We start from the raw sequence: 14,465 nt of genomic DNA on the forward strand, positions 1-14,465 counted from the left end.
AAAGCGTCATGTCAAGGCTCGTCTACAGTTTGCTCATGATCACTTGGAGGACTCTGAGACAGACTGGTTCAAGGTTCTCTGGTCTGATGAGACCAAGATCGAGATCTTTGGTGCCAACCACACACGTGACGTTTGGAGACTGGATGGCACTGCATACGACCCCAAGAATACCATCCCTACAGTCAAGCATGGTGGTGGCAGCATCATGCTGTGGGGCTGTTTCTCAGCCTAGGGGCCTGGCCATCTGGTCCGCATCCATGGGAAGATGGATAGCACGGCCTACCTGGAGATTTTGGCCAAGAACCTCCGCTCCTCCATCAAGGATCTTAAGATGGGTCGTCATTTCATCTTCCAACAAGACAACGACCCAAAGCACACAGCCAAGAAAACCAAGGCCTGGTTCAAGAGGGAAAAAATCAAGGTGTTGCAGTGGCCTAGTCAGTCTCCTGACCTTAACCCAATTGAAAACTTGTGGAAGGAGCTCAAGATTAAAGTCTACATGAGACACCCAAAGAACCTAGATAACTTGGAGAAGATCTGCATGGAGGAGTGGGCCAAGATAACTCCAGAGACCTGTGCCGGCCTGATCAGGTCTTATAAAAGACGATTATTAGCTGTAATTGCAAACAAGGGCTATTCCACAAAATATTAAACCTAGGGGTTGAATAATAATTGACCCACACTTTTATGTTGAAAATGTATTAAAATGTAACTGAGCAACATAACTTGTTGGTTTGTAAGATTTATGCATCTGTTAATAAATCCTGCTCTTGTTTGAAGTTTGCAGGCTCTATCTTATTTGCATCTTATCAAACCTGCTAAATCTGCAGGGGGTTGAATACTACTTGTAGGCACTGTATATATATATACAGTGCATTGCAAACATATTTGGTTACCTTGAATTTTTCTACCTTTTCCCACATTTCAGGCTTCAAACATAAAGATACAAATTTTAATGTTATGCTGAAGAATCAACAACAAGTGAGACACAATTGTGAAGTTGAACGAAATTTATTGCTTATTTTAAACTTTTTTAAAAAAATAAATAACTGAAAAGTAGGGCGTGCAATATTATTAATGCCCTTTAAGTTAATGCTTTGTAGCGCCACCTTTTGCTTCGATTACAGCTGCAAGTCGCTTGGGGTATGTGTCAATCAGTTTTGCACATCGAGAGACTGAAATTCTTGCCCATTTTTCCTTTGCAAACAGCTCGAGCTGAGTGAGGTTGGATGGAGAGCATTTGTGAACAGCAGTTTTCAGCTCTATCCACAGATTCTCGATTGGATTCAGGTCTGGACTTTGACTTGGCCATTCTAACAACTGGATATGTTTATTTGTGAACCATTCTATTGTAGATTTTGCTCTATGTTTTGGATCATTGTCTTGTTGAAAGACAAATCTTCGTCCCAGTCTCAAGCTTTTGCAGACTCCAACAGATTTTTTTCAAGAATGGTCCTGTATTTGGCTCCATCCATATTCCCATCAATTTTAACCATCTCCCTTGTCCCTGCTGAAGAAAGGCAGGTCCAAACCATGATGCTGCCACCACCATGTTTAACAGTGGGGAAGGTGTGTTCAGGGTGATGCTTTTACGCCAAACATATCGCTTGGTATTGTGCCCAATTAGTTCGATTTTGGTTTGATCTGACCAGAGCACCTTCTTCCACATGTTTGGTGTGTCTCCCAGGTGGCTTGTGGCAAACTTTAAACTACACTTTTTATGGATATCTTTGAGAAATGGCTTTATCCTTGCTACTCTTCTATAATGGCCAGATTTGTGCAGTGTACAACTGATTGTTGTCCTATGGACAGACTCTCCCACCTCAGCTGTAGATCTCTGCAGTTCATCCAGAGTGATCATGAGCCTCTTGGCTGCATCTCTGATCAGTCTTCTCCTTGTTTGACATGAAATTTTTTAGGGACGACCGGGTCTTGGTAGATTTGCAGTGGTATGATACTCCTTCCATTCAAATATGATCTTGAACCCATGCTTGCACAGTGCTGGGGGTGAAATATCTCCAGATTACCTCATCAAATTAACAGCTAGAATGCCAAATGTCTGCAAAGCTGTAATTGCTGCGAAGAGAGCATTCTTTGACGAAAGCAAAGTTTGAAGGAGAAAATTATTATTTCAAGTAAAAATCATTATTTATAACCTAGCCAATGTCTGGACTATATTTTCCATTCATCATGCAACTCAATTGATAAATAAAAGTGTGATTTTTCATGGAAAAGACAAAATTGTCTGGGTGACCCAAACTTTTGAATAGTGTAAATAAATAAATATACATATATATATATATATATATATATATATACAGTTATGTCCAGAAATATTTGGACAGTGACACAATTTTCGCGAGTTGGGCTCTGCATGCCACCACATTGGATTTGAAATGAAACCTCTACAACAGAATTCAAGTGCAGATTGTAACATTTAATTTGAAGGTTTGAACAAAAATATCTGATAGAAATTGTAGGAATTGTACACATTTCTTTACAAACACTCCACATTTTAGGAGGTCAAAGGTAATTGGACAAATAAACCAAACCCAAACAAAATATTTTTATTTTCAATATTTTGTTGCGAATCCTTTGGAGGCAATCACTGCCTTAATCTGGAACCCATGGACATCACCAAATGCTGGGTTTCCTCCTTCTTAATGCTTTGCCAGGCCTTTACAGCCGCAGCCTTCAGGTCTTGCTTGTTTGTGGGTCTTTCCGTCTTAAGTCTGGATTTGAGCAAGTGAAATGCATGCTCAATTGGGTTAAGATCTGGTGATTGACTTGGCCATTGCAGAATGTTCCACTTTTTTGCACTCATGAACTCCTGGGTAGCTTTGGCTGTATGCTTGGGGTCATTGTCCATCTGTACTATGAAGCGCCGTCCGATCAACTTTGCGGAATTTGGCTGAATCTGGGCTGAAAGTATATCCCGGTACACTTCAGAATTCATCCGGCTACTCTTGTCTGCTGTTATGTCATCAATAAACACAAGTGACCCAGTGCCATTGAAAGCCATGCATGCCCATGCCATCACATTGCCTCCACCATGTTTTACAGAGGATGTGGTGTGCCTTGGATCATGTGCCGTTCCCTTTCTTCACCAAACTTTTTTCTTCCCATCATTCTGGTACAGGTTGATCTTTGTCTCATCTGTCCATAGAATACTTTTCCAGAACTGAGCTGGCTTCATGAGGTGTTTTTCAGCAAATTTAACTCTGGCCTGTCTATTTGTGGAATTGATGAATGGTTTGCATCTAGATGTGAACCCTTTGTATTTACTTTCATGGAGTCTTCTCTTTACTGTTGACTTAGAGACAGATACACCTACTTCACTGAGAGTGTTCTGGACTTCAGCTGATGTTGTGAACGGGTTTTTCTTCACCAAAGAAAGTATGCGGCGATCATCCACCACTGTTGTCATCCGTGGACGCCCAGGCCTTTTTGAGTTCCCAAGCTCACCAGTCAATTCCTTTTTTCTCAGAATGTACCCGACTGTTGATTTTGCTACTCCAAGCATGTCTGCTATCTCTCTGATGGATTTTTTCTTTTTTTTCAGCCTCAGGATGTTCTGCTTCACCTCAATTGAGAGTTCCTTAGACCGCATATTGTCTGGTCACAGCAACAGCTTCCAAATGCAAAACCACACACCTGTAATCAACCCCAGACCTTTTAACTACTTCATTGATTACAGGTTAACGAGGGAGACGCCTTCAGAGTTAATTGCAGCCCTTAGAGTCCCTTGTCCAATTACTTTTGGTCCCTTGAAAAAGAGGAGGCTATGCATTACAGAGCTATGATTCCTAAACCCTTTTTCCGATTTGGATGTGAAAACTCTCATATTGCAGCTGGGAGTGTGCACTTTCAGCCCATATATATATAATTGTATTTCTGAACATGTTTTTGTAAACAGCTAAAATAACAAAACTTGTGTCACTGTCCAAATATTTCTGGCCCTGACTGTATATGCTAATTCCTAATTGATTTATAGATTTGGTAATTTTGTAAAAGAAAATTACACTTAAAGGGAACCTGTCAGCAGAAATTTCGCAATAAAACTAAAAGATTCCCCCTCTGCAGCTCCTGGGCTGCATTCTAGAAAGGTTCCTGTTGCTATTGTGCCCCCTTTGAGACCTAAATAAATACTTTAGAAATTCTTACATTTTTGTATGCAAATGTTTTTTTTATGGTCACGGGGCGGGCTGTCTTGCGTCCGTTATTCGCCCTCCTGCTGCTGTACGCCATCCCCCATTGCTCATTTACATACACGAGGACGCCCTCCTCATGTAACTGTCTTCCCGAGGTCTCGCGCATGCCCAGTGCCACTCTCGCGGGACTGAGCACTGTGCAAAGTGTGAATGCTGATGAGGTGATTGCGCAGGCGCGAGATTATGGGCGGTGCTGTGATTGCCATCAGCAGTGTCATCCATGTACCTGCCCATAATCTCGTGCCCGCGCTTTTCCCTCTGCCTCCACTGTTATGCGCAATCGCTGGCCATATGAACCACGTTACCTATTACCGCGGGCACGAGATTATGGGCGGGTACTTGGATGATGCTGCTGATGACAATCACAGCGCCGCCCATAATCTCGCGCCTGCGCAATCACCTCACCAGTGGTCATGCACAGTGCTCAGTCCCGCGATAGTGCCACTGGGCATGCGTGAGACCTCAGAAGCACTGGGCAGCATCCTCAGTTATAAAAATAAGCAATGGGGGACGGCGAACAGCGGCAGGAGGGGGGAATAACGGACGCAAGGAAGCCCGTCCCCGTGACCATAAAAAAATTTGCATACAAAAAGGTAAGATATTATAAAGTATTTATTTAGGTCTCAAAGGGGGCACAATAGCAACAGGAACCTTTCTAAAATGCAGCCCAGGGGCTGCAGAAGGGGAATCTTTTAGTTTTATTGTGAAATTTCTGCTGACAGGTTCCCTTTAAGAAACGCAAATAATTTGACTTTGAAAATTCTGATGTTTTTCCTTTCTGACCTACCTTTCACAGGGGTCGAACACAAGGGAAAATGTTAACCCTGTAGGAGGCACATAGTGCTTACGTGAGCATGTATGTATTTGGCAATCATTCACTGTGCAAAAGCTTCACCAATTAGGGAACTTACCATATTTTTTGCACTGGACCATAAGACATACATAGGTGTTAGAGTTGGAAAATAGGGAAAACAAATTAAAGCAAAAAAATGCGGTCATGACACATTATTATTTATATGTAATATAGCATATACAGTTAGGTCCAGAAATATTTGGACAGTGACACAAGTTTTGTTATTTTAGCTGTTTACAAAAACATGTTCAGAAATACAATTATATATATAATATGGGCTGAAAGTGCACACTCCCAGCTGCAATATGAAAGTTTTCACATCCAAATTGGAGAAAGGGTTTAGGAATCATAGCTCTGTAATGCATAGCCTCCTCTTTTTCAAGGGACCAAAAGTAATTGGACAAGGGACTCTAAGGGCTGCAATTAACTCTGAAGGCGTCTCCCTCGTTAACCTGTAATCAATGAAGTAGTTAAAAGGTCTGGGGTTGATTACAGGTGTGTGGTTTTGCATTTGGAAGCTGTTGCTGTGACCAGACAACATGCGGTCTAAGGAACTCTCAATTGAGGTGAAGCAGAACATCCTGAGGCTGAAAAAAAAGAAAAAATCCATCAGAGAGATAGCAGACATGCTTGGAGTAGCAAAATCAACAGTCGGGTACATTCTGAGAAAAAAGGAATTGACTGGTGAGCTTGGGAACTCAAAAAGGCCTGGGCGTCCACGGATGACAACAGTGGTGGATGATCGCCACATACTTTCTTTGGTGAAGAAGAACCCGTTCACAACATCAACTGAAGTCCAGAACACTCTCAGTGAAGTAGGTGTATCTGTCTCTAAGTCAACAGTAAAGAGAAGACTCCATGAAAGTAAATACAAAGGGTTCACATCTAGATGCAAACCATTCATCAATTCCAAAAATAGACAGGCCAGAGTTAAATTTGCTGAAAAACACCTCATGAAGCCAGCTCAGTTCTGGAAAAGTATTCTATGGACAGATGAGACAAAGATCAACCTGTACCAGAATGATGGGAAGAAAAAAGTTTGGAGAAGAAAGGGAACGGCACATGATCCAAGGCACACCACATCCTCTGTAAAACATGGTGGAGGCAACGTGATGGCATGGGCATGCATGGCTTTCAATGGCACTGGGTCACTTGTGTTTATTGATGACATAACAGCACACAAGAGTAGCCGGATGAATTCTGAAGTGTACCGGGATATACTTTCAGCCCAGATTCAGCCAAATGCCGCAAAGTTGATCGGACGGCGCTTCATAGTACAGATGGACAATGACCCCAAGCATACAGCCAAAGCTACCCAGGAGTTCATGAGTGCAAAAAAGTGGAACATTCTGCAATGGCCAAGTCAATCACCAGATCTTAACCCAATTGAGCATGCATTTCACTTGCTCAAATCCAGACTTAAGACGGAAAGACCCACAAACAAGCAAGACCTGAAGGCTGCGGCTGTAAAGGCCTGGCAAAGCATTAAGAAGGAGGAAACCCAGCGTTTGGTGATGTCCATGGGTTCCAGACTTAAGGCAGTAATTGCCTCCAAAGGATTCGCAACAAAATATTGAAAATAATTTTTTTTTTTGGGTTTGGTTTATTTGTCCAATTACTTTTGACCTCCTAAAATGTGGAGTGTTTGTAAAGAAATGTGTACAATTCCTACAATTTCTATCAGATATTTTTGTTCAAACCTTCAAATTAAACGTTACAATCTGCACTTGAATTCTGTTGTAGAGGTTTCATTTCAAATCCAATGTGGTGGCATGCAGAGCCCAACTCGCGAAAATTGTGTCACTGTCCAAATATTTCTGGACCTAACTGTATGTCCTTAATCCTGGCTTATATGATCCAGATCATGGGCCCATCCTATTAAATATGCCTCCCATTATACCACACACATAAAAAAATAAACAAGCCTACCTGCATTAATTTTGCATCCCCAGTGCGCTTCGTCCTATTCTGATGCCGGCAACTGACTTCGGCATGTAAGCAAGGCAGCTCATGATGCCAGTGCCATGCTCCTTCAGTTACATGCAAGATATCAGCTGTCTTCTCCCCACATCAAGGATTATGGACACAGATAGCAGTAATCACCTAAGTCTTTGCAGTACGCTGACAGCTGGGGCGATTAGTGTCTCGGCTATTAAAGAACATTAATATTCACTGCTCCCACATCCATAATTCTGCTAAAGTCTATAGAGGTGGGTGGGATTATGGGTGTGGGGAGCAGTGATTATTAATTTTCTTTAACATCAAGCACATGGCTTCCTGAAAATTTTCTTAATATTTTTATTTAAAAATTATTTTTTTTAAAGAAAATTTAATTTAATCAATTCAAAGAGTTTTAGTTAAATCATTTTAACAATGATTTTTCCTTTACTGACCTGTACCGCTCAGTGGCCACACACTCGGAGAAGAGTTGACTTAGCAGGGATTGTAAAGAGTTCTCCGGCTCAGACATACAGTCAGTAACTGTGTGCTGTGCAAAAGCTATACCGAGTAGGGAGATTTTCCTTCTAGTATTCCAATTCCACTACTCTCAATATTTCTGAATAATTTTAGAACAAATTCATAATTTAAAAAATGTATGTGTCACTTGTGAAATTTTGCTCAGACCGGCAACTAGTCCCTGTGCAAAATATACTCCAATTAGGGAACACAGATTTTCCTGCTAATATGCAATTCCACCACCACAAAAATCTCATTGGATTTTGGAAAAAATATTTTAATAGTTTTCAAAATGTTGCCCTTTCTCACAATTATGATCAGGGTGCTACTGGGAAAATTCAAACCAGGCACGGTCCTGATAAATAAATGAGATTTAATCTATCCAGAAATTAAAAAATAGGTGAGTTTGCTGTATCAATAAATTGATGTATGAAATAAAACACATTTTTGTGAAAAAAATGTTCCTTTTTGTGCTAAAACTTGGCAGGGATGGCTTTTTGTGCAATAAATACTGACAGCTGGGTATCTTCCATTGAGCCTGAGTGCACACAATCTATATATATAATTGCCTTATTCTGTCTGTCTGTCTGTCTGTCTGTCTATCTGTCTGTCTATCTGTCTGTCTGTCATGCTCCGAAATTGTGTCCTTACGGTGACACAAAGCTGATTGGCCGCTGGGCTCGCCATGGCCCCGCCCTCCCACACGGATTGGCCTCTCGCCCCGGCTCTCTGCAGGCCCCGCCCCCCTCACGCAATCCACGCTCGCTCTGGCCCAACTGACACGGAGCCCCGATTCCCAGGTGAGTACACACACACACATCAGATCACACTCACTCTCACACACACCTCACACATCACAACATGCTGGGATATCGCTTGCTTCTACACCGGCTCCGTCAGGATCCCAGCAGCGCCAGACATAACCTTGCGATGCTGGGATCTTCACGGAGGCCGTGAAAGCTGGTAACCATTATACACATCGGGTAACTAAGGTCCCTTAGTTACCCGATGTGTATCATAGTTAACAGTGTACAGCGGCTCACACTCACTCTCACACACACCTCACACACACATCACACACACATCACATCGCATCCACACATCAAGGTCCTGCAGCGCCGGAAAATACAGACACATAACAGCACACACATAACAGCACACACATACACACACACAAATCAGATCACACTCACACACACACACATCACATCGCATCCACATACTCACAACATCCTGGGATATCGCTTGCTTCTCGGCCTCGATACTGTGCTGTTGTGATCTTCCAGGACCTGCCAGAGGATCACATGGCCAGAAGCATGTGATATCCCCGGATGTTGTGAGTATAAGCGCGTATGTGCGATATCGTCAGTGTCTGTGTGTGTGAGTGGATGCGATCGGGTGTGTGTGAGTGGATGCGATCGGGTGTGTGTGAGTGGATGCGATCGGGTGTGTGTGAGTGGATGCGATCGGGTGTGTGTGAGTGGATGCGATCGGGTGTGTGTGAGTGGATGCGATCGGGTGTGTGTGAGTGGATGCGATCGGGTGTGTGAGTGTCGGCAGAGGAGCACGGCGTGCTGGAGGAGGCTGGGAGCAGAGAGGCTGATCATGGGGAAGGCTGGGAGGAGAGAGGCTGATGGTGGGGGAGGCTGGGACGAGGGAGGCTGATGCTGGTGGAGGCTGATGCTTGGGGAGGCTGGGAGCGGAAGGCTGATGCTGAGGGAGGCTGGGAGAGGGAGGCTGGGAGGAAGGAGGCTGGGAGGAGAGAGGCTGATCCTGGCGAAGGCTGGGAAGGGGAGGCTGATGCTGGGGGAGGCTGGAAGGAGAGAGGCTGGAAGGAGAGAGGCTGATGCATGGGGAGGCTGATGCTGGGGGAGGCTGGAAGGAGAGAGGCTAATGCTGGTGGAGGCTGATGCTTGGGGAGGCTGATGCTGGGGGAGACTGGGAGGGGAAGGCTGATGCTGAGGGAGGCTGGGAGGAAGGAGGCTGGGAGGAGAGAGGCTGATCCTGGGGAAGACTGGGAACGGGAGGCTGATGCTGAGGGAGGCTGGAAGGAGAGAGGCTGATGCTGGGGGAGTCTGGAAGGAGAGAGGCTGATGCTGGTGGAGGCTGATGCTTGGGGAGGCTGATGCTGGGGGAGACTGGGAGCGGAAGGCTGATGCTGAGGGAGGCTGGGAGAGGGAGGCTGGGAGGAAGGAGGCTGGGAGGAGAGAGGCTGATCCTGGGGAAGGCTGGGAAGGGGAGGCTGATGCTGGGGGAGGCTGGAAGGAGAGAGGCTGATGCTGGTGGAGGCTGATGCATGGGGAGGCTGATGCTGGGGGAGACTGGGAGCAGAAGGCTGATGCTGAGGGAGGCTGGGAGGAAGGAGGCTGGGAGGAGAGACGCTGATCCTGGGGAAGGCTGGGAAGGGGAGGCTGATGCTGAGGGAAGCTGGAAGGAGAGAGGCTGATGCTGGGGGAGGCTGGAAGGAGAAAGGCTGAGGCTGGGAGGAGAGAGGCTGATGCTGGGGAAGGCTGATGCTGAGGGAGGCTGGGAGGGGAAAGCTGATGCTGGGGAAGGCTGGGAGGACGGAGGCTGGGAGGAGAGAGGCTGATCCTGGGAAGGCTGGGAGAGGGAGGCTGATGCTGGAGGAGGCTGGAAGGAGAGAGGCTGATGCTGGCGGAGGCTGATGCTGGGGAGGCTGGGAGAGGGAGGCTGATGCTGAGGGAGGCTGGGAGGAGGGAGGCTGGGAGAGGTAGGCTGAGAGAAGAGAGGCTGATGCACACACACACACACACACACACACACACGCGAGCGCACACTGCACAACACACCACACACACACACACACACTGGGAACCACAAACAACTGCCCTACACAGACACCCACACATACAGACAACGCTGCACACACAGACAACGCTGCACACACAAACACCGCGGCACACACAAATATACGCACATACCGCACAACACACACATTGCTCAAAACATACCTCCCCCCAAAACACACCACACACACACAAACCGCGCAACACACACACAACGCTACAGACACACAGCGCTCCACAAACAACGCAACACACGCAACACACATACAACACCGCTCTCACCCCCCGTCACACCCAGACAACACCCAGAACATGTACAGCGCCTACACAAACACTTGGTAACTACAGACAACAACATCTCTCTATATATATATATATATATAACAAAAATCATACATGAACTACACAATACGTAAATTCTAGAATACCCGATGCGTAGAATCGGGCCACCTTCTAGTTCTTTAATAAAAGGCAATACAATCCAGAGATCCACCCACGCCTGCAAAAACTTAGATCGCACTGTCAAAATCTGAGACCGTGATTTAAATGTCCGCTGCCAGGATTGTGCCATTCCCCGCAGCCATCGGCAACCCCGTGACATGATCATAGGGAGTCAAGGTGGCGCGGGGTCAGCTGATGACCGCTGATACTACCATGACGGGGTTCAAGAAAAATTTTCATGTCCAAAAAAGCAGATAGTGTTAAAATCCTGCCTGCCTTACTGGAAGTGCTTTTAGTCTTAGGGAAGGCAGGAAGCAGTTACAATATTGTGAGCATGGCCAAAGTTATTCCCGGCACTTTGGCTGGCAACCTCCTGAGTATACACATTCTGCACGCACACTATGCACTGCAGAGCAGGCTTTCAGTTGAGGTGTAGGGGAGTGATTACAGCTGTGCGCTCACTATAGTCAGTTGTGACTGTAACAGTTCCCTACATTGTCCGTATGAGTGAAAACAAGCAGCTACAGGAAGGATGTAAGTACATTTTTTCCCTGCAGCCATCCGTCAGTGAAGCTGGCAGGCATGCATGATTGTATAGGGATTTGTCAGTACAGAATGACTGTTCAAACCAAGCACAGATGCTATCTATATAACTCCACCCTTTTCTGACTTTAAAAACAAGGATGTCAATTAAAATAGAAGAGAGTGGGCAGATGTAGTATCACGCTAGGTATGTGGAAGTACCAAGCAAAAAACAAAAGGAAAGAGAAGGGAAAGACTGTATCTAGGGAAGGGAGAGATGGTGACCCCTGACTAAACCTACCACTGGGCCCTGGGTTCCGTCACCGCGCTAAATAGGTTCCACACCTATGTACCAAGCTAGATACCTGGCTCTAGGCTAACCCTGATCTGGGCCCTAGGTAGAGAGCGAATAGGATTTGTCAACCCAACTAGATGCTAAAGGACACACACCAGATGTATACAAACCGACTGCTTGCACTGAAGTCTTGATAATGGTATGTGAACTATCATCAACACCGAGTAATAGGAAGTGAAGCTTTATGAATACACAAGGAAAGTGCTGATGAAAAGCAGCTGAAAAGCTGAGGAACTCTACAGGGTCCTAAAGGGAAAGGGATGAAATCCAAGCAGAGATAATAGAAGGTTAGGGAGCAGTCTGCGCAGCGAAATGCTGTGACCTTCTATAGCCGGACACCACAGGACTGTCTTTCACCTGTGACACACCTGTGACACATAATCCAATGTCAGACCTTCGAAGAACCATTGCTTTTTAATTTTTGTTGACAGTCATATCAGTGTATATTTTTTGCCCAGATAAGTTGTAATTCTCAAGTGCACCAGTCACTACAATAGACAATTATTGAGTTGCAAAACCCCACAAATTTTGCATTTGTCTTTTAAATTTTATTTTTGTGAAGTTCACTTTTTTTTTTTTTTTTTTAAAAAATGACCTTTTGAGTGTTGACTTTGTTTTAAGGTCATTATTGCAATTTCAATTTTGTATTTTTTTTATATTAAACGCTATAAAACTTACAAAAATGAGTTGCGCTGTCATATTCAAAACTTTTGTATTTTTTTATTGATAGCATTGTATAAAGCTGGTATTTTTTAATTCATATTTATATATTTCACTGCTACTATATTGGGTTATATAGTGCTGGTAGTAAAAAAATAGCTATGTATAATAAGCAAAAATATCAAACTTTTTGTTTTAAAACATTGCTTATAAAAAATTGTATTAACAACTTCATAAATAGAAAATGCCTTATTTCACCAGATTCTATGTGCAATAATTAATTGAAAATCTCCATGGATAGTAAAAAATGTTTTAACAAATATTATATATCCTCAACAGAACCAAAGTTATGGAGAAATTATGTAGATAAACCTTTTTTGAAGGATACATTTGACTTTCTGATCTCTTTCTTTTTTACAATATTTTTTCTGGAAGGTGAAGATACCAGAAAATAGTGATTATGATCATTTTTTTTATTTAGACTTTCACTGTATTGGCTAAACATTAAAATATTTTAGCAGTTCTGGATGAAGGGAAGTCGTGGGTAGAGTTGCTCAAGCACCTATTTGTACCCGCTATACCCATAATGAGTACTGTCTAATACTCGCGTATTCGTTCCGAATAGCATGTGCATTGCAAGTCAATGGGGAATACTCACAAAGTAACAAGTAATCTGAATGCCGTACTGTTTGTGCGAGTAGCGAATAGTGCAGAATTTGGGTCACTTGTTACATTGGGAGTTTTTCCCCTTTGACTTGCATTGCACACGCTATTCAGAACTAATACGCGAGTATTAGACAGTATTCGTTATGAGTATATCGAGTTTGAATAATTAAGTAGTCGCTCAACTCTAGTGGGGGGCAATTATAAGGTGCTGTCACCTAAATTCCAACCGTTTAAATGCTGCTGCTCTCAAGACTGACAGTAGCATCTAAAAGTGTCAACTACTATGATCAGAGCTAGCTTCGATCACAAGCTGCAAAGCAAAATGCTTGTTTATCGAGTGAAATGATCTTTGGCGCACTGTAAAAAAATAGTAACAAAATGTGCGCAGATAAAATATAAAAATCACAATGCTAGATTTACAGCCTTGCTAACAACTTTAGCATTGTATAAAGTTGTTTTCTGCTTCTACTTTGGCCTTCACAAGGCCCCCAGCTATTGCTATTGATGCCATTGAGTGTGGCATTGGTAAAGCTAGCACATTTTCTTATTGTCAATTGATGTTTGTTTTTCTCAGTCTATAAGAAATCATTAGTACCCTGAACATCAATCTCCACTTGTGTTCCTCATCCCTTTCATTTTCCTCATCAGTATTCACAACCTTCCTTGCAGGGAGCCTTATTATCACTATAGTCAAAGTTTGTTTGCATCTCTGGGTCAGTGCACTTAAAATGGGATTGTTCCTGCATCCTGTTACAATATACACCCTTATACTGATAATAAATACGTAAAAGAGCTCTAGGTATGGTTGTTAAACAGAATTCTGTATGAAAAAGTCAGAAATTCTGCTTGTTGTACACATTGCAATACATATATAGTACATTGAATAACAATGTCATATTTTAACTACACTGGTGAAAGAGAACATAATTATTAGTGATGAGTGAATAGTGAAATATTCGGGTTTGGATTATTCGTCTCCAATATTTCGCACTATTCACGTGCTCATCACAAGTAACAAATGTAATGCAATTCAATGGGAAACTTGAATAATTTTCTGGTGGATCCTCCCAGGATGTCTAGTGGGTCTGTAAAAATGCTGAAATGGATGGAAAAGAGCTGAACTTGAATGGTAACAGCATGGGGAAGAAGCCTGGATGCATCTCTGAAATGCAGGTTGCTCCTGGGAACAATGTTGTCAGATTATTATGAAACTTTGACTTGCGGTCCCCACCTATTTGTGATAACCAGGGCAGGTAAAGTAGACAGCTTTGGGCTGCAGCCTCCAGCTGTTTGCTTTATCTTTGCTGGTTATCAAAAAATAGAAGTTCCCCATGATGTTTTCTTCCAAAATTATATAAATAAATGATATAAAAATGATGTGGGCTCTGAACCATTTTTGATAACCAGCGCAGGTATAGCAGACAGCTGGGGACTGGTATTCTTACTCTCTGAAAATCTCATAGATGCCTCCCATTACTTATCTAGGGCTTAGT

Source organism: Anomaloglossus baeobatrachus, chromosome 3 (assembly GCF_048569485.1).
Source record: "Anomaloglossus baeobatrachus isolate aAnoBae1 chromosome 3, aAnoBae1.hap1, whole genome shotgun sequence".
Taxonomy (NCBI): domain Eukaryota; kingdom Metazoa; phylum Chordata; class Amphibia; order Anura; family Aromobatidae; genus Anomaloglossus; species Anomaloglossus baeobatrachus.